The following is a 21,596-nucleotide window of genomic DNA, read 5'->3' on the forward strand; positions in this document are numbered from 1 at the left end:
GAGAAGCCCTAATTCATTGGCAGAGAGAGACCTTTTTAGAAGGTAGTTTGATACTATGCCATTTAGTAGAGTACTAGGAGTCAGTTGCTTTGATACTATGCTATTTAGTAGAATACTAGTAGTCTGTTGCACCCAGAGCCTGTGAGCTCCTTAATCACGGTTTCTTAGTCAGAATTTGTAATACCAGGCACATTTTTTTCATTGTTGAGCAAACATTAAACCCACAAGAAAATAGTTGGTTGGCCTTATAACATTCATGCCATTATTTGTACCCATGGGTGCATCTTTCTTCGGTGGCAGTTATTGTACTTCACAGTGTTCCAGGCTGGTCTCCAGGGTAAGCCTGTTAATGAACCTTTTTCAGCACTTTCCAGTGCTATGAAATATAGCAGGAGGGACAGCACTTATTGGTTAGCACCAACAGTATTGCTCTGTAACACATGACCAATGCCTTTCACCAGTAGGGTTTTTCTATAAAATTCTGGTGATCAAGCAAAAGCAAAGACCATAGCCTTTATTGTTTAGGGCAAAGGGGGGAAACTGTGTGTCTTATGCTGTAGCTTACTTAATCCTAGGTATGGAGAATAAAACAGCAGCTCAATAGAGTTCTGATCAATTAAATCCATTGACTTGAATGGACCATGATTACTCAAAGTATTGCTGCTTTATAACAGCAGAGAGTGAACACGCAAATTAACAAAATTAGAAATGAAAAGGGGGACATAACAACAGACTCTGAGGAAATCCAGAGAATCATTAGGTCATACTTTGAAAACCTGTACTCCACAAAATTCGAAAATTTAAAGGAAATGGATGACTTCCTGGACAGCTATAAATTGCCAAAACTAAATCAAGAACAGATAAGCAATTTAAATAGACCTATAACCCCTATGGAAATAGAAGCTGTCATCAAAAGTCTCCCAACCAAAAAAAGCCGAGGTCCAGATGGCCTCACTGCAGAATTCTACCAGAAATTCAAAGAACAGCTTAAACCAATTCTTCTCAAAGTGTTCCACACAATAGAAGCAGAAGGGTCTTTGCCAAACTCTTTCTAGGAGGCTTCAATAACCTTGATCCCCAAGCCACACAAAGATACAACTAAGAAAGAGAACTTCAGACCAATATCCCTCATGAACATTGATGCAAAAATACTCAATAAAATACTGGCAAATCAGATCCAAGAACACATCAAAACAATCATTCACCACGATCAAGTAGGTTTCATCCCAGGAATGCAGGGATGGTTCAACATACGAAAATCCATCAAAGTAATCCACCATATAAACAAGCTGAAAAACAAAAATCACATGATCATCTCACTAGATGCTGAAAAAGCCTTTGACAAAATCCAACACCCCTTCATGATAAAGGTCTTGGAGAGATCTGGGATAACAGGGACATACTTAAACATAATAAAAGCTATATACAGTAAACCAACAGCCAACATCAAACTAAATGGACAGAAACTCAACGCAATTCCTCTAAAATCAGGAACAAAACAAGGCTGTCCACTCTCTCCATACCTTTTCAACATGGTACTTGAAGTTCTAGCTATTGCCATACGACAACAAAGGGGGATCAAGGGGATACAAATTGGGTAGGAAGAGGTCAAACTTTCACTGTTTGCAGACGATATGATAGTTTACATCAATGACCCAAAGAACTCTACCAGGGAAATCTTACAGCTGATTAACACCTTCAGCAAAGTGGCAGGCTACAAAATCAACTCAAGAAAATCAGTAGCCCTACTATATACAGATGATAAAATGGCTGAAAGAGAAATCAGAGAAACATCACCCTTTACAATTGCCACAAACAACATAAAATACCTTGGGGTAACGCTAACCAAACAAGTGAAAGACCTGTATCGTAAGAACTTTGAATCTTTAAAGAAAGAAATTAAAGAAGCCCTCAGAAAATGGAAAGATCTCCCATGCTCTTGGATAGGTAGGATCAATGTGGTAAAAATGGCAATCCTGCCAAAAGCAATCTACAGATTCAATGCAATCCCCATTAAAATCCCAGCACAGTTCTTCACAGACCTTGAAAGAACAATAATCAATTTTGTATGGAAAAACAAAAGACCCAGGATAGCCAAAACAACCCTGTTCAACAAGGCAATGTCCAGAGGCATCACCATCCCTGACCTCAAGCTCTATTATAGAGCTATAGTTCTGAAAACAGCTTGGTATTGGCACAAAAATAGACAGGTAGACCAATGGAATCGAATTGAAAACCCGGGTATTAACCCACACACGTACGAACATCTGATCTTTGACAAAGAAGCTAAAAATATACAATGGAATAAAGAAAGCATCTTCAACAAATGGTGCTGGCATAATTGGAGACTGGCATGTAGAAGAATGCAGATCGATCCATGTCTATCGCCATGCACAAAACTTAAGTCCAAATGGATCAAAGACCTCAACATAAATCCAGCCACACTGAAACTCTTAGAAGAGAAAGTGGGTGGTACCCTTGAACGAATTGGTACAGGAGACAGCTTCCTGAACATAACACCAGTAGCACAGACAGTGAGATCAACAATTAATAAATGGGACCTACTGAAACTGAGAAGCTTCTGTAAGGCAAAGGACACAGTCAGCAAGACAAAAAGGCAGCCCACAGAATGGGAAAAAATATTCACTAATCCCACATCTGACAGAGGGTTGATCTCCAAAATTTACAAAGAACTCAAGAAGCAAGTCTCCAAAACACCAAAGGACCCTATTAAAAAGTGGGCTGCAGAACTAAATAGAGAGTTTTCAATAGAGGAGTCTAAAATGGCTGAGAGGCACTTGAGAAAGTGCTCAACATCCTTAGCCATCCGGGAAATGCAAATCAAAACAACTCTCAGATACCATCTCACCCCTGTCAGAATGGCTAAAATCAAAAACACCAATGACAATTTATGCTGGAGAGGATGTGATGAAAGGGGGACACTCCTCCATTGCTGGTGGGAGTGCCAACTGGTTCAGCCACTTTGGAAATCAGTGTGGAGATTCCTCAGAAAAATGGGAATAAACCTACCACAAGACCCAGCAACTCCACTCTTAGGCATATATCCAAAAGATGCCCATTCATACAACAACGATGTCTGTTCCACTATGTTCATAGCAGCTTTATTTGTAATTGCCAGAACGTGGAAGCAACCTAGATGTCCCTCACCTGAAGAGTGGATAGAGAAAATGTGGTACATCTACACAATGGAGTACTATTCAGCAGAAAAAAATAATGGAATCATGAGATTCGCAGGCAAATGGATGACACTAGAAGAAAGTGAGGTAACCCAGTCACAAAAAGAGAAACATGGCATGCACTCTCTCATATATGGATTTTAGACATAGATCTGGGGAGTGCCAGCCTACAATCCTATGGCCAGAGAGTCTGGGAAACAAACTTTATTTAGTGGCTGATCGAAGAAGAGGCAGACTCCCTTGGTTAAGTACTGAGCTGAACTCAAGAAAGCCAGTAACAGAGAGGGAGGACTGATGATTAAAGGGATTAAGACTGGGCTGGTTTAACCCCCAGAAACAGCTGACCAGACAAAGGTTAACTCTTGAATCCCAGGCATTAGCCTGGGAAGCCAGCATGAGACTGATCAAGACCCCCTGAATCTGGGTGTCAGTGAAGAGGCCTAGGGAATCTATTGAGCCTTGGGCAGCAGATCAGTACCCATCCCAAGTATACACACGGACTTTGGACTCCAATAGAACAATGTGAGGTGCACTCTCACCCTGAACTCTTGGGAAAGGGTCTAGGCCCTGCCCTATATGAAATGACACACTATGGACATCCCCATGAAGGGCCTCACCCTCCCTGGAGAAATGAGGGGATAACCGGGGGGGGGGGAGGGCACGGGAGGAAGGGAGGGAATGGGAGAGGGACCTGGAACTGACTTGTGAAGCAACCTTGATTCTTATCTAAATTTAAACTGGAAAATAAAATTTTAAAAAATGGGAAAAAAATAAAAAAATAAAATTAAAGTTAAAAAATTATTATTATTATTATTATTATTATTATTATTATTATTATTGGGGAGTAGGTGAATGGCACATATCATAACTCATCTGTAGACATCAGAGGTCAACTTTGTGAAATAACTTCTCTCTTTCCACTTTTATGAGGGCTCCAGGGACAAAACTCAGGTTGGCAGATTTGTACAACAAGAACCTTTACCCAATGAGCTATTTGACAGTCTAATAATTGACATTCCCATATGTTTTGCATATTGGTATATCAATCTCAAGTACAGAATATAGTCTCCAGCACTATCAAGCATATTACTTCAAACTGAAAAAATAATTAGCTTATAATTAGCTTAAAGAGTGAAAAAAAATGATATATCCAATTCTTATGATCTTCATTTACTTACAAAGCATCACTAGAGGAAAATGGACATTTTACTAAATTTCCCCCAGTGGTAAGCCTGACCAGAGTATATTTGTGCTTCTATACCTTGAGTCTGTGTGATAAGGACAGATGGCTTAAGATTACAAGGGCTTGTTGGAGGGACACAGGTAATCCTTGTGAGCATTCACTGAGACCTGTGTCCAGGGTGCTGTCATCCTGTCTGCTGCCTTGGCTTCAGATATACATTGTTAAAATGACATGAGCCATTTGAGGCAAAGCAAGTTAGTTCTTGCCTGCCTTTTCTCCAAGAATGGAGCAGGTAGACATCAAACAGTATAAATTGGAGAGGTACTTTGTTGTCAGTTTAAGATTGATAATCTTTCAGGGTAAACAGATTGCTCTGTAGGGTTAAAATGAAACAAATTTGAACTTGATAGCAGCAGAAGTATAACCTAGAGCCATTACAGCCATTGCAGTTGTGAAAATAAGAGCAGAATTTTGGTGGCTATGACAGGAATAATTCCCCCTGCCTGTAATCAATCGGAGGCTGGCTCCAGTAAGACTCCTGATAGAGCAAAAGCCTCAGGAGTGGGAAAACAGGGATTCCTTTTTAGGTCTCCAAGGTATCTTGTCGAAATACTTCAGGCTGCCATGCTCTGTTGGAACTGAGATTTAGGCTTTGAATTCTTGGTGTCCACTTCCAATAGAATTTTGAATTCCATGTTTAAAGCATGTTGAAGTCTGAGAATTGTCAGATTTGTTGAGGACCATCTGGACCATTAATCTCTGGATCTCTAACCACATATGAAGAAAGTTTTATCAAAAAGCTACCATCAGTTCCAGTTGCTATGGTGGCCTTTGCAGGCTACTGACTGCTGCTATTCATTCATGTGCTTGGGGCTCTGGCTGTCAAAAGCAGGACATTTATACAGTCAGAGTTTTGTTTCTTTAGTGACTGTTATTGCTGTATTGACAGCAGTCTGCTCTTTCCTCAAGGCTTGAGATTTCTACCCATCAGAGCTCTGCAGTGAAGGGGAAGTTCTGTATCTGGAAACCCTCCTACCATTATTTACCGCAGCCTCCATCCTTTCTGGCTAATGCCTCTTATTTACATATGGCTACGACGCCAAGGGCGTTGATAGACAGACACCAACTTACACAAAGATGAACTACCTACCACTCGTATCCGGCCAGCTCTAGAAATTGTACACTCACACAACAGGGATATACAGAGGATTCGTATTAATGGTAGCAAGAGGCTGATCAGCTGATTGACACTGACCACCAATACTGTCTTCACCAAGACTCCAGAGTGGGTGGACATTTCCATACTTCAATAAAGAAAGGCATAAGCCCAGATGGTTGAAAGGACTTCCCAAGGTCAAGAGATAGGTCCCCGGAGCTTTGAAGCATCTCCACTAAGTAGGTTCCCAGCTGTGACTGGGCATTGAATCCAGGTGGAGGGACTCTGAGTGGCAATATGTTCCTAGTTACTCTGAAATGATAACAAAGATCTTTAACAAAGATGTTGGATCTTTACTGCCTGCATTCCTCTTACAAAATGTCTGACCCTGGAAAACCAGGATAATTTTCAAAGCTCAGTAGAGATGAGGCTAAGAAGAGGGACTGCCTAATAAGGTTGTTGGAGGACAGAATTAATTCATCCTTGTGAGTCATTTGGAACAGCTTTTGGCACTGTGTAAATAAGTAAATAAATAAAAAGTGTAATTTCGGCTCTGTGCAGAATTTTGCCAGAATGGAACATTATTCTATTTGATATTGAGAAGCCCACAGTTTATTTGGGAAAGTTCCATGAATGCAGACAAGACAATGTGAGCATACATTGTGGGCTGGTGTGTGTAGGGGCCAGTGAGTTGAAAGAGAACATCACGGCCACTTTCCTTGCTAAAATAGTTTACAACCTTCATGGGCATATTTTGTTAATGTATTTTGAAAAATTCGTGCCAAATTCCAAAAGTTGTCTGATAAGCTCTCTATAAGCACATATGCATGGTAATATTTTAAATTCATGTGAAGTTACATTTCATTTGAAGTAACATACTTCTAGCTTGGTTAGAGAGAAACAGAAGAAAGAAAACATTTAGTACTTAAGAAAAAATGTTTTCAAGAGAAAATATCACTTTAGTACATAGGTAATATTCATGAATTTCTCTAGATTGCTCAGCAATACTTTGTAGTCATAAAATTATAAAAGCATGAATATTTAACAATTAAGAAAATCTTTACAAGTCATTAATTTGCCACATATCTAATTCAGATATTTAATTTATGCTTAGTTTCTCATTTTTGCCTCAGTGTATCAAAGATATAAATTTCCCAGAGTACTTATTTGATAACCAAGTTTCTTCAAAGATTAAAAGGTTTTAGCGTAGCCAGTGAGTCACATGTTGGTGTATACACTTATTGATCCGGCACTTCAAGATTACCTAGTATGTGCCGTCATTGGTGTAGCAGCAAAGCACGTAAAGGTAAGTGAATAGTAATACTGCAGGTAAGGTTGTATGTAAAAATACTTTGTGATACACTTCTTATTCATTGCAATATGTATAAAATGCTAAAACAGAAGCATGAATAGCACAGAAACGGAATGGAACACCAAAAACACACAGTAAAGAGTACTGTGAGTGAGCAGGTACTGAAGCCTAAACGACCCTTAAAGTTAGAGCCAAAGCCCTGGACTTTGACAGTTCCTGACTATAAATTTCATTTCTAAAAATATTTTCCCAAATTAAAATTAAATGTTAATTTTATTCTCAACCAATAAAATACATATCCACAATGAATTGTAAGAGAGAAAATGCTTCTTATTATATGAATTATAAAATAGAAAATATTAGAATCGGTAGGCTATCAATTGTATAAACATAAAAATTTCCAACAAAATGCTAGACTACTATTAGAATATTCTATTATTGTTAGTTACTATTAGTTATTTCTTTACCTACTTCTGAACAATAAAATAAAGAACTCATACCGCCATCAGAATTATAAACATATATGCATTTTAGAAACTGTTTCTAAAAAATACAAAGGAAGTACTCTGATATGTCAAGTTCTAAAATGGATTGCCATTCTGGGTTTTAAGTATGCCTTCTAACATTTACAGGCATAAAACTTCTAGGCATAGAAATTAATATTTGAGCTCAAATAATAAGTACTATAGAAGTGCAACATCCTTTTAGCATTCTCTTTAGATATTTCTTTATACACAATTGAGTTCTGTCATCTAATTCATAAGGAATATGACCATGTACACACACACACACACACACACACACACACATCCATTGGTATGTTATTCCCAATAAACAAATGGAATACAAAATATCTTTCTAAAATGATGTTTTCCTATTCATGATAGAATAAAGCACATGGAGCAGGGACCACTAGATCCTGGGCTCCTACACGAGCTCCCATCAAGCATGTGCATCACAGTGTTCCCAGGAGATGCAGGAGCGCAGAGCTTCAGACCAAGTCGTCTGATCTCACACTTGCTTGTCCCACTACTCTGCATCCAGCTCACTCACTCACAGTAACTGATTTGCAATTGTTTATCTATATAAAGCAGGGGAAGAGAAGGACAGAGTAGAGAGTGACTCTAAGGAAAAGTGATAGAACGTTGGGTAGGTAACAAATATATAGGTGGCTTTGTGACATGAGGCTGGCATATCTGTATAGAAACTCCCTCAGCATTGTACTAGTCCTGTGGGCTCTTTGTGGTGATCTGGATGAAAATGGCCCCCATGGGGCTCATATATTTGGATGTTTGCTCCCCAGCTGGTGGACTACTTGGGGAAGGGTTATGAGATGTGGCCTCTGTTGGGGAAATTGTGTCACTTGATTTCAAAAGTCCTTGCTAGGCCCAGGTTCTCTCCCTCTTTCTCCTGCTCGTGGACTACATGTCAGTTCTCAGCTATTGCTCCAGCACCATTCACGCCTGCCATCATGAGCCCTGCCACGACGGTCACTGTCACCCTTTGGAACTGTAAGCAAGCCCACAAACTAAATGCTTTCTCTTGTAAACTGCCTTGGCCGTGGTGGTGACACTTCACAGCAACAGAACAGTACCTAAGACAGTCTTCTTCTAGGGAGACAAGGAACCAGTAGATTAGACAGAGGCTAGTTCTGTCTTCATTTACCCTGAGTGAGGTGCCAAGCACCTATCATTCCATTTAATTCCCCAGGATTTTATATACCACCATCTGTAGCTCTGCAACACAATCATAGAACTAGAATCTCACTTGGTGTTAAAGGAATAGTTTATCTCACACAGCTCAAAAGTAGTAGAAAAACTCACAATTTCAGCATCCATAAGTTCAACTAAAAATCACAGCTTATAGCAGAGTGTCTTCTAATGGCTATCACACCTCTGTCTTTAAACAACAATTGTGAGAACAGTAAGTTCATTTCACTCCCCATAGCCACCTGTGCGCTATGACAGCAAATGGAATATTTTCTTCATCAAACAAATAGTTCAGAGGCCATTCCTGTTGTCACTTGTCTTATCTCCTGCAGTGCTGGGACAGACTAGTATTTATTCCACAAGCACATCTCTTCACCTTAAGTGTCTGTGTTATCCAACTTTCCTAAAGTTGAGCTTGGAAAACATTAAAATACTTATATACACATTGGTGAGGGTTATATATCCAAGGATATATAATGAAACAAAACAAAGCAATGTTTTCCATCCAGTACAGCATTCCTTCTGGGGGAGAAACTTCTTTGAAAAGAGCCCCAGAAAGCATCTGATTTTAAAGATAAAAATCATACAGGTAGACTTCTCAATGGAAGAAAGATTGGACCACATTAGCATGCCTCTCAAGGAAAATTCTTCTGATCATGCAGACAAAGCGACCCTGATACCTGGCAGGCACACTTAGGGGAGGGGAGATTTGTTTCAGTTCAGTTACAGAGGATCTCTGTTTATCATAGCAGAGCAGGTCTGGCAGAGCAACTCATGGTTGCAGGATCCTATATCAGTAACTGTTCATATCACACCAGACCAAAAGGCAGAGCATGGAACCAGGGGGTCAGACATGCCAAAAAACATTTTGCATGAAATTCTAAAAAAGAAATTTAAGAAAACATTTTGTAAAAAGAAAAAAATGTAAAAAGTCAAACTTGGGCAAGGGGTATATCTCAGTACTAGAGCATTTGCCTAGTACACACAGGTCATCTGTGTGATTCCAACATAACAAACAAACCATAGATCAAAATCTTGTTCATGCTTGGGGGCTCCCCAGGATGGCTATTGCCTTCATCAGATGTCTCACCTCAGGGCCCCTCATGCTGCTCTCAGCAGGACTCTTCCTTCACCCTTTCAGTCTGATCTCTTGGTGCTGAGTGCAACCTTGGACTCAGAATGAGGACATCATTGCCTTGTGTGAGACAGAACCATGGGTTTTCCTGCCACTGTCCCTAACACCCCTGCAGGTACCTTAGTATCTGATTCCTTGTTAGAATTTAGTATAGGCTAATGGAAAATATATTTCTTCTTTATTAAAGAGCCAAATGTAATTCCTTTTTTTCTTTTTTCTTTCTCTTCTTCAGAGCAGTCAAAGGAGATCATTTGAAGTCAGCAGGACAGAAATCGGACATGGCCTCCCTTCCAGTATCATCCAGTTGTTGTTCAACTCATGACTTGCCTGGCCATTTTTTTTCAGGGTGGTGAGGTGACAACCTAAAGACTCTGCCCCTATCTGACTTCTTTGGTTTTGTGATCATGGAAGTCTCTGATAAATTTCCTTCATTTTAGAGGCACATCAGAATCATGATACTAAAAATATATCTTTAGAGTTGACAATATTATAAGATTTTTATATTTATTGATATTAAAGAAAAGTTCCTTTCACTTTTAAAACAGAAAGTTGGCATGTAACACAAAGATTATGCATTAAGTTGAAATTCATTTTAGAGCAACGGCTGATGACTAGGAGAATTCCTAAGTCACTAAAATGCTATTCTAATGACTAGGCTAGTTCTATTTAGAGAAAACATAATAGTGATGTTAATAGAAACAAGCAAACAACCAAGCAGGAGCCAACATGATCTTAGGATTCTTCAGGGATCTTGTATAACCCCATTGATGCTCACAGGCCCTTGAGTAAAGATAATACCTAGCACCTCATTTTCTTAAAGCAAAGGAACCAGAGATCTGGTTGTGAAACCACAAACTTCTGTGTTCTGAGTTCTGAGAAGACAAGGAGATAAGAAAGTTACATCAAGCTATTTCATACAACAGAAACCAGAAGTTTTCACCAAGAAGTTCTCACATCTATCTCTACAGAGAAAACAGAATTCAATTCAATCTTTGCCTTTCAATCTTTTATCTCACAGCCTATGAGTAAGGTTAAGAATACACCCCACAGAAAAGTGATAGTGAGCTCATTTCTGGCTTGGTGAGGGATGGCCATAGAGACTACCAGAGCTTTTGTTGCATCAGACCTAAGAAGGAAAAGCCACCGTTGAGTTAAGGAGCCTTAAAGTCATCCATATGTACCTGCACAGCCACATCTGTGCAGAGATGGAAGCTACAGGGACTGCTGCCATCTCCTGTAAAAGAGCAACATTCATCAGTAGGCTGGGGAGTCAGGCACTTCATTCTGCTGTTTTGTGGTCATAAGCCTGTGATAGCACATTGTCTTTTTAGGAGATTGGCTTGGGTCACTTTTTGAGGTAAGTTACAGAGGTTTTATTGTTAACCATTATAACATGAGATTCTCAAAAAAATTAAGCTCTTCTTAAAAAAAGGTGCAATGAGGTAAACAAATACTTGTCGAAGCAGGCAGGAATTGCTGTAAGGAGTGACCTGTGCCTGGTGCTATAGAAATGCTCTGATAAAGGAAACTCTGGGCAAGCCTCTGGCCCATGTGTTTTGAGAATTTTCCAACTAGTCAGAAAGATAAGGATATTATACTATTAGTTAGTGACCAAGACAGAAAGGAATCACACACGTTGGGGCCACGTGGATAGAAAACCCAGCACTCTGCAATCATTTCATCCTTCCACATCACATTAAAAAACAGCAGCAAAGGGGGCTGGAAAGATGACAGCATTTAAAAGCACCGGCTTCCGAAGGATCCAGGTACGATTTCTAGTACCCACATGGAAGCTCACAACTGTCTGTAACTCCAGTTCCAGGTGATCAGGCATTCTCACACAGACATACATACCCCAAAACTCCAGTGCACATAAATAACAAACCTTTACAAAACACAGCAATGAATCACACAACTCACAAAATTCTTAACTTCCCCAGCTTTTCACCAGGGAGTACACACTCAAAGCAAGCCTTCCAGGGACAAAGGCAGAGCAGCTCATGCTGACCTCGCTCCCACCTGGAACACAGAGTCCCTAATACAAGAATCCTGGTATGGACCCAATCACAGATTTCAAAAATCTCCCGTGGAAAAGATAGGCACTAGTGGTAGCTGAAGTATGGGAATGAATTATGAAGAGGCCAAATTTGTCTAACATTACTCAGGATACCATCAAGCAAAAAAAAAAAAAAAAAAAAAAAAAGACATGAACTGCACACAACAAACATGATCAGCTCCTTCCTGCCCATGCAAGTATTTGTGTTGGAGTAATTCCTAGTGTTTAATAAAATTTCCTGTGCATTATGTACCACCACTCAGATATGCAACTATACCTTTTCTAAAGAATAAAATACTTCAAAAAATTATTTAGGCCGGGCGGTGGTGGCACACGCCTTTAATCCCAGCACTCGGGAGGCAGAGGCAGGCGGGTCTCTGTGAGTTCGAGGCCAGGCTGGACCGACAACCTCCAAAACAATACAGAGAAACCCTGTCTCGAAAAACCAAAAAAAAATATTTAGGAGAAAGCAGAGTCAAATGGCATCCATCAAAAACCTGGCATGGTCATTGGATGGGTATAGTCTCTTTGGATGCAAGCATAATAACAGGATAAAACAGGTGTAGACATGAACAAATTTCTGGTAGGACAGCGAAAATAGTCTGGAATCCATTCTCCAGGAAACTGATGAAAATTTGTTTCAAAGGTAACCATTAGAAAGGTACAAAAATAATGGTCTTTTTACACAAAGAAACAGAAATAAAACAGCCTTTCATAATATCTGCTACAAAATAGTGGTCAGCAGTAGCCTACCACATTTGAAACTCGATCAACCATTTTCTTCACAATTCTCATCTCAGGGAAAGAATTCCACTTCACACTAGTGTGTCCAAGAACTCAGGGTCTTTCATTCCTGGTGTCTAAGACTATTTTCCAAGAAAATCAGGATAAAGCACTAATCACCTGTCAATGACAACAAGCTGCTGATATTTACAGCTGAGAGGCAAAAGCTTCCTTTGTCCACCTGGCTCTACTTCATACAACAGAAACCCTGTTAAGAATCTGTAGAATGTCACTGGCTTTACCCCAACTCAATGTGAGGATTGAAAACACTCGAAAAACAACCTGAGAAACTATGAATCCACGGTCTTCCATCTCTAATGAGCACAAAACTTCTCAAGTGGGATGTCACTCTGGCAGAAGCATAGCATCACCCAGTCCTCCTTTAAGAGATCCAGTTCAGATATTTTGCCTCGAGGGGAAGACAGACCATAAAATAGATAGTTTCTAATCTTCCCCAAAGAAGAACAAACTTCATTTCACAGTGTATATAGAAGAACAGAGTAGAGTGATCTTAATAACAGTGGGGGTTATGGTGAAAGGCATGGGAGAGATTAATAAATCATCAGAAAAATAGGGTAACTATAGGTCATCTAGTTTTCCAGAGAGAGCCCAAGGAGACAACTAGGAAAAACCATCTAGGATCACTACCAGACTCAAAAGAGTTATCCCAATAACTAGCCACAGTATTGTTAAAAATGATAAGGCGATTATGGGGCAATGAATCCTAACACCTGTGTGTAAATAGAAGAAAAATGCAGGTAAACCCTAAAGTAGCTTGAGATTAATTTGCAGCACTGACATAAAGCTGCTCAAAATCAAATTCTAAATTCTTCAAATATGATGTCTTCTTCCTTCCTCTGTAGACACCTGCACTCGAGTGCACACACAGACACTCATTCACATAATTAGAAAATAAAGTTAAAATCTTTTTAAAAAGATGATGTATAAATGTCAATATGTATGTGAGATTGCTTAGGAACATCAGGAATGAGAAAAATCGCAATTCAGATCAGGTTCTGCATCATTTCCATGAGGACAGGTAAAATTTTAAACAATCAGAGCATAGCAAGTAACAGGGAGGATGGAGAAAAGTCAAAACCTACACTAGTAACTGGAATTCAAAATGTTGGAGCCCGTTTGGCGAACATCTTGACTTCAAGAATCCACATATAGTCCAGAAATCTCCTCAAGCTACATACCCAACACAACAAAAAACTGTTCACACAAAAACTCAGAAAAGAAAGCTTATACGAAAATTATTCCTGTGACTCAGATGCCAGTGAATGCGTGTATAATTCAAACATGAAATGAAACAAATACTGGTACATGTTATGCCATGGATAAACCCTAACATATACTACATAGAAATAAATAAACCTTGCATTTATCACTCATATATGATTCCAAGTACATATACAATTTTGTGAAACCATTTTCTTATAATTGAAACCTTACTTCCTGGAGGAAGGAAGAAGGCTCATGATATTTGTGAAGCTAAAGGAAATTAGGAGATTCAAAGAGACCTTCTCCATAGTTGCACAAGCAGTAAAAGTGCATGGAAGAGAGTTTCAGGCCACCTAAGCTGCTTGCAAGCCACACAGGTAAGCTTCAGGAACACAGCTTATGTTGTTATCACTGTGCTGGTATCAGATCTTGGATAAAGCAGCAGCATTTGAGTAGCCATGCTCCTGTGAGTTAATGGCTTACCTATACTTCCATAAGAAACCATAATACTTTCACTGGCTTACCCATTTAGACATGGGAAGGATCTTTTACTAGTACTGTCATCAAGAACCTATTGGGCACAAATGTGCATTTGTTCATTTATCTTCAGAAAATATCACACAATTACAAAAGACAAACATGATATGGACTCACTCATATATGGATGTTAGATGTAGAACAAAGGATTACCAGCCTATAATCCACACCTCTAGAGAAGCTAGGAAATAAAGAGGACCCTAAGAGAGACATACATAGTCCCCTGGAGAATGGGAAAGGAAAAAGATCTCCTGAGTAAATTGGGAACACAGTGTGGAAGAGAGGAGAGGGAGTAAGGAGACAGAAAAGGGAAGAAGAGGAAGGGGAGGAGGGCACGAGGAAGCAGGAAGATTGAGTCAGGGGAAAAATAGAGGAGAACAAGAAAAGAGATACCTTAATTAAGGGAGTCATAATAGGTTTAAAGAGAAATCTAGCACTAGGGAAATGACCAGAAATCTACAAAGATGACCACCAACTAAGAATCTAAACAATAATGGAGAGGCTACCTTAAATGCCCTTCCCCTATAATGAGACTGATGACTACCTTATATGCCATCCTATAGCCTTCATCCAGTAGCCGTTGGAAGCAGAAGAGATCCACAGCTAAACACTGAGATGAACTCCTGGAATCCAACTGCAGAGAGGGAGGTGTGATGAGCAAATGGAGTCAAGACCAGGCTGAGGAAACCCACAGAAACAGCTGACCTGAACAAGGGGGAGCTCATAGTCCCAATACTGACATTTGGGAAACCAGCATAGGACTGAACCATGCCCCCTGAACGTGGATGTCAGTTAGGAGGCCTTGGCAGTCTACAAAGCCTCTGGTAGTGGAACAGTATTTATCCCTAGTGTAAGAATAACCTTTGCGAGCCTAGTCTCCATAGTGGGATACTCTCTCAGCATAGACACATCTCCTGCTTGTTCACAAAGCTTCTATACTTTTTTTTTTCCTGTGTATACCCCTTGCTATGCTGAAGTAATACCAGTCTGTGAGGACAGAATCCGTATTCTCCACCTCAGCCACCACATTCACAAAGCAACACCAAGACGGTCCTTGACTTGAACTTCAGGGAACACTGAAAGGAATCTAGACTCACCAAGCAGAGGGAGTACCAAGAACCAAAGTAAAACTCAACACAGGACTGCCAGAAGTACTTAATCAACAAACAGATTCTTGATTGGTAACTCCCAATATAGAATTGCTAGTAGCATGGAAAGCTTAGACAAAATACCTCATCCAAGAATTATCAGTCTCATGCTCATGGTTACCAAAGAAGAGTGGTTCAGATGAGATTCCAGACAAATAATTCAAAAGTGATCAAAATACAATCCAAACAGGACACAAATAACAGAATGGATGAATTTAAAGTGATATGAGTAAGTATCTGAATGAAATCCAAGAGAACAGAAACAAACAGATGAATTAAATTGGGAAGTTGATGTTGGTTATAAAAATCATATTCAGTGAAGAGACAGAAACAAAAAAGAAAAACAAACTAGAATAATAATGGAAACAAAGAGTGCAGTCATAAAATGAAAACCCCAATATATTCTGATCAATACAACTGAAATTTTGGAAGCTAGAAAAATCAGGGCTTGAAGATAAGTAAGAAAATGGATAGTTCAGTTGAGGTCAAAGATGAAGTGTGTGTGTGTGTGTGTGTGTGTGTGTGTGTGTGTGTGTGTGTGTGTGTGATATGAGACCTGTGAGACAAATATATATATTAAAAATTACAAATTAAGGGCATAGAAGGAAATAAATCCATACCAGGAGTATTGAAAATATTTTTCTTTTTTCTTTTTATTAAACTTAGATTATTTTCTTACACAATATCTGAATAGAGTTTTCACTCTCTCTACTGCTCCGTTTCTCCCCAACTTCTCTCCCATCCAGATCATCTCCTTTTCTGCCTCCCATTAGAAAATAGCAAGCTTCTAAAAGACAGCAAACATAACAAAATAATATATATAATAATATAAAATGAAAAACCACCACATCCAAGTTGGGTAAGACAAACCAAGAAAAAAAGAGTTCCAAGAGAAGGCACAAGAATCAGAGATCCACTCATTTGCACATTCAGGAGTCCCATAAAACTACTAAACTGAAAGCTATAGTACATATGCAGAGGACCTGGTGCAGACTCATGTAGGCCCTGTGAGTGCTGCTTCAGTCTCTGTGAGTTCATATGAGTTTTGCTCATTTGTTTTAGAAGGTCTTTTTGTCACGGTTGTCCTCTGTCCTCTTTGTCTCCCAGACTCCTTCTGTGTCCTCTTGTGAGGGTTTCTTGAGCTCTGAGGAGAGGGGTTTGATGAGGACATTTCATTTAGATTTATGTGTTTCAAGTTCTCTCTCTTTCTCTGTCATTGTCTCTGTCTCTGTCTCTGTCTCTGTCTCTGTCTCTCTCTCTCTCTCTGCATAATATCAAACTGTAGGTCTCTGTATTTGTTTCCTTCTGCTACAGGAGGAATCTTCTCTGATAATACCTGAATAAAAACCAATCTATGAGTTCATCCTACCACTGGGACACTTGTTTAACCATGCTCATTGTTGCTCTACTCAAAATAACCAAAAATTGGGAACAACCTAAATGTCCCTCAACAGAATGACAGATAAGGAAAATCTGATACATTTACACATGGAGTATTACTCAGCTGTTTAAAAAATGACATCATGAAATTTGCAGACAAATGGAAGTAGAAAAAAATCATCCTGAGTGAGGTAATCCAGACAAGGAAGGATAAACACAGTATGTATATATGTATATGATGGCTTATCTGTCGATTAACCATAAAATGAATTATAGCCAAGCTACAATTTATTGATTAAGAGAGGTTAAGTAAAGGGGAGGGATCTAGGGGTAACAAATGGGGCTCCCTGGAAGGGAAAAAATGAATAGATTTTATGAGTGGACTGAAGTCAAAGGTTGGGGAGGGACAAGAATGGGAGGATCAGGTGGGAAGGATTTGAAGAGGGAACGAGAGACAGCTAGAATTTGAGGGGTGTCATAAGGAAACCTAGTGGAGTAGAAATTTCCTATAGTATATTAAGGTGATTCTAAATGAAGCCTACAAACAATGAGAGAGACAGAACCCCTACTGTCCATCTCTTGTCACCAAATGAAGTTTCCTGTGCTAGGACTATGTTTCATTCAATCGATTTGTGAGCAGAAAGAGTACCATGGAAATCCTCAAACAACCCAGGCTGTTGCTAAGATAATAAGTTCCTCTCCACAAGCTAACAGCAAGGCTCCATTGTTAAAAACAACACCCACACAACTCACTGAACGTAGAGAGGTTGAGCTGGTGCCTATATAGAAACTTCACCCCATATTTTAGTGTCTATGACACAGAAAGGTTTTCCGCAAGGCTACCAAAAGAGGAAGGTAAACATCAACCCAACCACAAAGCCTTTGGTCTCCCGTCTGTCCTGCCTGTGAGATATATGCCAGGGCAACATTGGCACAAAGCTTGTGGGAGCTCAGCTGATGTCTGATTTGACTTGAGACCCACTCCTTGAGTTGGAGCCCATACCTAACACAGCTTAGATGACCAAGGAGTCTAGATGTCATAGAGACAGGGCAAACCAAATATTACTGGTCTAAAAAGACAGAAAATATTTTTCAATGAAATCACAGGAGAAAAATTTCCAAATTTATGAAAAGAGATGCCAATCAAAGTATAAGAGAAACAGAACAGCAAATAGAACACTTAAGAGAGGTTTCCCACATCCCCTTACCAAAACTTAAGAAAACTTAAGAGGAAGAAGGAAAAGAGAAGGGCCACATATGAAACCAGGCTTATCAGAATACAGAAGCTGAATTTTTATGGAAATTCTAGTTCTAAAAGCCAGAACTGTATAGAAGAATGAAGTCCCATTTCTGAAAGACTGCAACTGCCAAGCCAGGACACTCTACCCAGACACACTGTCATAGCAACACAAAGACAATTTTTCCATGAAAACAACCAGCTAAAGCAATTCATGATCACCAAGCCATCTGTACAGAGAATAGTGAAAAAGATATTTCAAATAGTAGAGAATGATAAGCACAAGAAGTTACATAAAAATATTGCTAAGGTATTTGCCAGGTGCTTAACAATAAGAAATGCTGAACACTACAAAATCAACAAAATCGATACGTATCTTTCAATAACAATTGAATATCAAACTTCCCAAATAAGATATAAATTAGTTGATTTTGTTTAAAAAAAACAGAATATCTCATTTTTCTTCTTCTAAGAAATTTATCCCACCACCAAACATAGACACTACAATAGAGTGAAAGAATAAACAAAGATATTTCAATCAAATTAAACTGGGAAACAAGCAGGTGTCATTATTCTGATCCATAGATCAAATAGGTTTAACAAACATCAATAGACTATTATACCCAAACATTGTAAAGTTCAAATTCTTCTCAATGGCTTTACTTACTGCAAAATTCATCTCAAACTATGACAGAAAACTTGTTTTAATGAATACAAAAATGTTAAAATGATTTCCTGTATTCTATATGCCCATAAACATACAATGTTACAAGTCAGCAGTAAGAAAAACCACAGGAAATACCCCAAATCAAAGAGACTAGACAGTATATTATTGAATGACTCATTGGGATATTTAAGAAAGAAACTAAAAAGTTCCTAGAGCTGAATGGAAATGACAACAGAACATAACAAAACCTATGGAATACTATGAAGAGAATCCTCAAAGGGATGTTTATAACTCTAACAGCCTATATTACAGAGTCAAAAAGATCTCAAATCATTTTTTTTTGTTTTTGAGTCTTTTTTTAGAAGCACTCATATTTACATGTCAATACCCAATTCCCTTGCCCTCTCATCCTCCCATGTTCCCCACCGACCCCCCAACCCACCTCCCACAAACTCCCTAGGAATAGTGAGGCCCTCCAGGGGGTTCATCAAAGTCCATCACATCATTTGGGGGAGGGCCCAGACCTTCCTTCCCTTATCTGAGCTGCAATAGTATCCCTCCATATGGAATGGGCTCCCAAAGCACATTTGTGCTCTAGGGACAAACCCTGGCTCCACTGTTAGAGGTCCCATAGACTGCCCTGGCCTCCTAGCTGGCACTCACTAGCAGGCCTTGGTTGGGTCCAATGCTGGTTCCCCAGCTTTACGATTAGGGTCTCCTTGCACTCACTAGGTGAGATCAACTGTTTCTGCAGGTTTTCCCAGCATGCTCTTGGCTGCTTTGCTCATCCCTCCTCTCTCTCTGCAACTGGATTCCAGGAATATAGCTCACTGTTTAGCTGTGGGTTCGTGTTTCTGCTTTGACCAGCTATTAGATGAAGACTCTAGGTATGGCAACCAAGGTAGTCATCAATCTCATTATAAAGGAAGGGCATTAAAGGCAGCTTCTCCACCACTACCTAGATTCTTAGTTGGGGTCATCCCTGTGGATCCCCTAACATTTCCCATTTGACAGACTTCTCTCCAAACCTATATTGGCTCCCTCTATCAAGGCATCTCTTTTCTGAAAGAGGGATGATTTCCAAAATATACAATGAACTCAGGAAGCTAGCCACCAAACCACCAAACAATCCAATTAAAATGTGGGGTGCAGAACTAAACAGAATTCCCAATAGAGGAATCTAAAATGGCTGAAAGACACTTAAGAAAGTGCTGGACATTTTTAGCCATCAGGGAAATGCAGCTCAAAACAACTCTGAGATACTTTCTTATACCAGCCACAATGGCTGAAATCAAAACCACCAATGACAGTCTATGCTGGAGAGGATGTGGAGAAAGACGAACACTCCTCTATTGCTGGTGGGAATGCAACCTTGTGTGCCAACTTTGGAAATCAGTATGATGGTTTCTCAGGAAAAAAATCAGTCTACCTCAAGATTCAGCAATTCCTCTCCTGGGCATATAATCAAAGAATGCACATTCAAACAACAAGGACATATGTTCAACTATGTTCATAGAAGCCTTGTTTGTAATAGCCAGAACCTGGAAACAACCTAGATTCCCATCAACCGAAGAATGGATGGAGAAAATGTGGTACATTTACACAATGGAGTATTACCCAGAGGGAAAAAAAAACAATGAAACTTTGAAATTCACAGGCAAATGGATGGAACTGGAAGAAAACATCCCGAGTGGGTTAACCCAGTCACAGAAAGATAAGTGGGGTATGTACCCACTCATATATGGATATTAGGCATAGAGCAAAGGACTATCAGCAAACAATCTACACTACCAGAGAAACTAGGAAACAAGGAGGGCCCCAAGAGAAAAAAACGAATGATCCCCCGAAGAAGCAGAGGGGAGACAAGAACCCCTGAGCAAATTGGGTGTACAGGGGTAGAGAGGAGGAAGGTGGGAAGGGAAGAGGGGAAGAGGGGAAGAGGGGAAGAGGGGAAGAGGGGAAGAGGGGGAGAGGGGGGGAGGGGGAGGAGTGGAGAGGAGAGCAGGAAGCAAGAAAGGAGATGTCTCAAATACATTCTTAATGGCAAGAACAAATTATACCTCAAAACTATTAGCAACAAAAGAGGGGGGATGGATATATAGGTAGACTATAATGATAGTAGACAGATGGACAAACAGACTGGTAGATAGATAGTTCAGGGCAGAAATCAATGAACTAGAAATTAAACAAATAAAAAAGGTGAAACGGTTTGTTCTTTGAAAAACTTATAATTACTAGCAAACCCTTAGCAGAATTAACCAAGAGAAAGTTCTAAATCAGTAAGCTTAGAGATATTAATGGCGCAATCACAACATATATAAATGAAATATACAAAACTTAAGGCCATGATTCCAAAACCTACATTCTACCAAATAGTAAAATACAAATGAAATTCATTTCTAAAAGCATATGACATCCCAAAATCATATATAAAACAACATTTTAAAAATCCACAAGCAACAAGATTGAAGTGCTAATAATAAGGAATCATGGAAACTCAGAAAAAGTCTAGATTCATAGGGGATCATTGCAGAATTCTACTGGAATTAAAACAAAAAGTCTATAACCAACATTTCTCAAACTATTCCATAAAATAGAAAGAAAAGATTGTTTTTACACTTATTAACAAAGCCAGAATTACACTGAAAGCTGAACCATATAACTAACAATAGCACACATGCGCGTGCACACACACACACACACACTCACACTCAGACTCACACACACACACACACCGTCCTAATGGACATGGATACAAATTTTCAATAAGATACTTGCAAATCTTCCAAATTGACTGTGAGCAAATCTGTGGGACATTTTCTTTACTGATGATTGACAGAGGAGGGCCAGTCCATTTTGAGTAGCGCTACCT

General features: G+C 39.4%; 1 protein-coding gene across 1 annotated transcript in view; it reads right to left on the minus strand.

The window, feature by feature from the left end:
• Positions 1-21,596, minus strand: part of Abca13 (ATP binding cassette subfamily A member 13) — a 423,762-nt gene that overhangs the window by 6,206 nt on the left and 395,960 nt on the right. The gene's annotated exons all lie outside the window — the stretch shown is intronic.

Source organism: Mesocricetus auratus, unplaced genomic scaffold, assembly GCF_017639785.1.
Source record: "Mesocricetus auratus isolate SY011 unplaced genomic scaffold, BCM_Maur_2.0 Super-Scaffold_100006, whole genome shotgun sequence".
Classification (NCBI taxonomy): Eukaryota; Metazoa; Chordata; class Mammalia; order Rodentia; family Cricetidae; genus Mesocricetus; species Mesocricetus auratus.